This window comes from Gymnoscopelus braueri, assembly GCF_963280865.1.
Source record: "Gymnoscopelus braueri genome assembly, contig: SCAFFOLD_183, whole genome shotgun sequence".
NCBI lineage: Eukaryota > Metazoa > Chordata > Actinopteri > Myctophiformes > Myctophidae > Gymnoscopelus > Gymnoscopelus braueri.
The window spans coordinates 83726-88650 of record NW_027660384.1 but is presented as its reverse complement, the minus strand read 5'-3'; positions in this window follow the sequence as shown (position 1 = coordinate 88650).

Genomic DNA, 4925 nt, shown 5'->3' with positions numbered 1-4925 from the left:
CCTCTCGGGCTTATCCGAGAGTGTGGCGTTGTAGGGGAGGTGTCCCCGCACGCGTGCGTATGTCAGAAGTGTCGGCAGTGTCCGCCGGCGCCGGTCCAGTGTCCACCGTTGTCTGAAAACTGCACTTTTCTGACCTCTGACCTCACTGGACGGTCCGCCACACTTTTTTTTACATCTCTCGGGCTTATCCGAGAGTGTGGCGTTGTAGGGGAGGTGTCCCCGCACGCGTGCGTATGTCAGAAGTGTCGGCAGTGTCCGCCGGCGCCGGTCCAGTGTCCACCGTTGTCTGAAAACTGCACTTTTCTGACCTCTGACCTCACTGGACGGTCCGCCAAACTTTTCTTTACACCTCTCGGGCTTATCCGAGAGTGTGGCGTTGTAGGGGAGGTGTCCCCGCCGGCGCCGGTCCAGTGTCCACCGTTGTCTGAAAACTGCACTTTTCTGACCTCTGACCTCACTGGACGGTCCGCCACACTTTTTTTTACATCTCTCGGGCTTATCCGAGAGTGTGGCGTTGTAGGGGAGGTGTCCCCGCACGCGTGCGTATGTCAGAAGTGTCGGCAGTGTCCGCCGGCGCCGGTCCAGTGTCCACCGTTGTCTGAAAACTGCACTTTTCTGACCTCTGACCTCACTGGACGGTCCGCCACACTTTTCTTTACACCTCTCGGGCTTATCCGAGAGTCTGGCGTTGTAGGGGAGGTGTCCCCGCACGCGTGCGTATGTCAGAAGTGTCGGCAGTGTCCGCCGGCGCCGGTCCAGTGTCCACCGTTGTCTGAAAACTGCACTTTTCTGACCTCTGACCTCACTGGACGGTCCGCCACACTTTTCTTTACACCTCTCGGGCTTATCCGAGAGTCTGGCGTTGTAGGGGAGGTGTCCCCGCACGCGTGCGTATGTCAGAAGTGTCGGCAGTGTCCGCCGGCGCCGGTCCAGTATCCACCGTTGTCTGAAAACTGCACTTTTCTGACCTCTGACCTCACTGGACGGTCCGCCACACTTTTTTTTACATCTCTCGGGCTTATCCGAGAGTGTGGCGTTGTAGGGGAGGTGTCCCCGCACGCGTGCGTATGTCAGAAGTGTCGGCAGTGTCCGCCGGCGCCGGTCCAGTGTCCACCGTTGTCTGAAAACTGCACTTTTCTGACCTCTGACCTCACTGGACGGTCCGCCACACTTTTTTTTACATCTCTCGGGCTTATCCGAGAGTGTGGCGTTGTAGGGGAGGTGTCCCCGCACGCGTGCGTATGTCAGAAGTGTCGGCAGTGTCCGCCGGCGCCGGTCCAGTGTCCACCGTTGTCTGAAAACTGCACTTTTCTGACCTCTGACCTCACTGGACGGTCCGCCACACTTTTTTTTACACCTCTCGGGCTTATCCGAGAGTGTGGCGTTGTAGGGGAGTTGATGTCAGAAGTGTCGGCAGTGTCCGCCGGCGCCGGTCCAGTGTCCACTGTTGTCTGAAAACGGCACTTTTCTGACCTCTGACCTCACTGGACGGTCCGCCACACTTTTTTTTACACCTCTCGGGCTTATCCGAGAGTGTGGCGTTGTAGGGGAGGTGTCCCCGCACGCGTGCGTATGTCAGAAGTGTCGGCAGTGTCCACCGGTGCCTGTCCAGTGTCCACTGTTGTCTGAAAACGGCACTTTTCTGACCTCTGACCTCACTGGACGGTCCGCCACACTTTTTTTTACACCTCTCGGGCTTATCCGAGAGTGTGGCGTTGTAGGGGAGGTGTCCCCGCACGCGTGCGTATGTCAGAAGTGTCGGCAGTGTCCGCCGGCGCCGGTCCAGTGTCCACCGTTGTCTGAAAACTGCACTTTTCTGACCTCTGACCTCACTGGACGGTCCGCCACACTTTTTTTTACATCTCTCGGGCTTATCCGAGAGTGTGGCGTTGTAGGGGAGGTGTCCCCGCACGCGTGCGTATGTCAGAAGTGTCGGCAGTGTCCGCCGGCGCCGGTCCAGTGTCCACCGTTGTCTGAAAACTGCACTTTTCTGACCTCTGACCTCACTGGACGGTCCGCCACACTTTTCTTTACACCTCTCGGGCTTATCCGAGAGTCTGGCGTTGTAGGGGAGGTGTCCCCGCACGCGTGCGTATGTCAGAAGTGTCGGCAGTGTCCGCCGGCGCCGGTCCAGTGTCCACCGTTGTCTGAAAACTGCACTTTTCTGACCTCTGACCTCACTGGACGGTCCGCCACACTTTTTTTTACATCTCTCGGGCTTATCCGAGAGTGTGGCGTTGTAGGGGAGGTGTCCCCGCACGCGTGCATATTTCAGAAGTGTCGGCAGTGTCCGCCGGCGCCGGTCCAGTATCCACCGTTGTCTGAAAACTGCACTTTTCTGACCTCTGACCTCACTGGACGGTCCGCCACACTTTTTTTTACATCTCTCGGGCTTATCCGAGAGTGTGGCGTTGTAGGGGAGGTGTCCCCGCACGCGTGCGTATGTCAGAAGTGTCGGCAGTGTCCGCCGGCGCCGGTCCAGTGTCCACCGTTGTCTGAAAACTGCACTTTTCTGACCTCTGACCTCACTGGACGGTCCGCCACACTTTTCTTTACACCTCTCGGGCTTATCCGAGAGTCTGGCGTTGTAGGGGAGGTGTCCCCGCACGCGTGCGTATGTCAGAAGTGTCGGCAGTGTCCGCCGGCGCCGGTCCAGTGTCCACCGTTGTCTGAAAACTGCACTTTTCTGACCTCTGACCTCACTGGACGGTCCGCCACACTTTTCTTTACACCTCTCGGGCTTATCCGAGAGTGTGGCGTTGTAGGGGAGGTGTCCCCACACGCGTGCGTATGTCAGAAGTGTCGGCAGTGTCCACCGGTGCCTGTCCAGTGTCCACTGTTGTCTGAAAACGGCACTTTTCTGACCTCTGACCTCACTGGACGGTCCGCCACACTTTTTTTTACACCTCTCGGGCTTATCCGAGAGTGTGGCGTTGTAGGGGAGGTGTCCCCGCACGCGTGCGTATGTCAGAAGTGTCGGCAGTGTCCGCCGGCGCCGGTCCAGTGTCCACCGTTGTCTGAAAACTGCACTTTTCTGACCTCTGACCTCACTGGACGGTCCGCCACACTTTTCTTTACACCTCTCGGGCTTATCCGAGAGTCTGGCGTTGTAGGGGAGGTGTCCCCGCACGCGTGCGTATGTCAGAAGTGTCGGCAGTGTCCGCCGGCGCCGGTCCAGTGTCCACCGTTGTCTGAAAACTGCACTTTTCTGACCTCTGACCTCACTGGACGGTCCGCCAAACTTTTCTTTACACCTCTCGGGCTTATCCGAGAGTGTGGCGTTGTAGGGGAGGTGTCCCCGCCGGCGCCGGTCCAGTGTCCACCGTTGTCTGAAAACTGCACTTTTCTGACCTCTGACCTCACTGGACGGTCCGCCACACTTTTTTTTACATCTCTCGGGCTTATCCGAGAGTGTGGCGTTGTAGGGGAGGTGTCCCCGCACGCGTGCGTATGTCAGAAGTGTCGGCAGTGTCCGCCGGCGCCGGTCCAGTGTCCACCGTTGTCTGAAAACTGCACTTTTCTGACCTCTGACCTCACTGGACGGTCCGCCACACTTTTCTTTACACCTCTCGGGCTTATCCGAGAGTCTGGCGTTGTAGGGGAGGTGTCCCCGCACGCGTGCGTATGTCAGAAGTGTCGGCAGTGTCCGCCGGCGCCGGTCCAGTGTCCACCGTTGTCTGAAAACTGCACTTTTCTGACCTCTGACCTCACTGGACGGTCCGCCACACTTTTCTTTACACCTCTCGGGCTTATCCGAGAGTCTGGCGTTGTAGGGGAGGTGTCCCCGCACGCGTGCGTATGTCAGAAGTGTCGGCAGTGTCCGCCGGCGCCGGTCCAGTGTCCACCGTTGTCTGAAAACTGCACTTTTCTGACCTCTGACCTCACTGGACGGTCCGCCACACTTTTCTTTACACCTCTCGGGCTTATCCGAGAGTGTGGCGTTGTAGGGGAGGTGTCCCCGCACGCGTGCGTATGTCAGAAGTGTCGGCAGTGTCCACCGGTGCCTGTCCAGTGTCCACTGTTGTCTGAAAACGGCACTTTTCTGACCTCTGACCTCACTGGACGGTCCGCCACACTTTTTTTTACACCTCTCGGGCTTATCCGAGAGTGTGGCGTTGTAGGGGAGGTGTCCCCGCACGCGTGCGTATGTCAGAAGTGTCGGCAGTGTCCGCCGGCGCCGGTCCAGTGTCCACCGTTGTCTGAAAACTGCACTTTTCTGACCTCTGACCTCACTGGACGGTCCGCCACACTTTTTTTTACATCTCTCGGGCTTATCCGAGAGTGTGGCGTTGTAGGGGAGGTGTCCCCGCACGCGTGCGTATGTCAGAAGTGTCGGCAGTGTCCGCCGGCGCCGGTCCAGTGTCCACCGTTGTCTGAAAACTGCACTTTTCTGACCTCTGACCTCACTGGACGGTCCGCCAAACTTTTCTTTACACCTCTCGGGCTTATCCGAGAGTGTGGCGTTGTAGGGGAGGTGTCCCCGCCGGCGCCGGTCCAGTGTCCACCGTTGTCTGAAAACTGCACTTTTCTGACCTCTGACCTCACTGGACGGTCCGCCACACTTTTTTTTACATCTCTCGGGCTTATCCGAGAGTGTGGCGTTGTAGGGGAGGTGTCCCCGCACGCGTGCGTATGTCAGAAGTGTCGGCAGTGTCCGCCGGCGCCGGTCCAGTGTCCACCGTTGTCTGAAAACTGCACTTTTCTGACCTCTGACCTCACTGGACGGTCCGCCACACTTTTCTTTACACCTCTCGGGCTTATCCGAGAGTCTGGCGTTGTAGGGGAGGTGTCCCCGCACGCGTGCGTATGTCAGAAGTGTCGGCAGTGTCCGCCGGCGCCGGTCCAGTGTCCACCGTTGTCTGAAAACTGCACTTTTCTGACCTCTGACCTCACTGGACGGTCCGCCACACTTTTCTTTACACCTC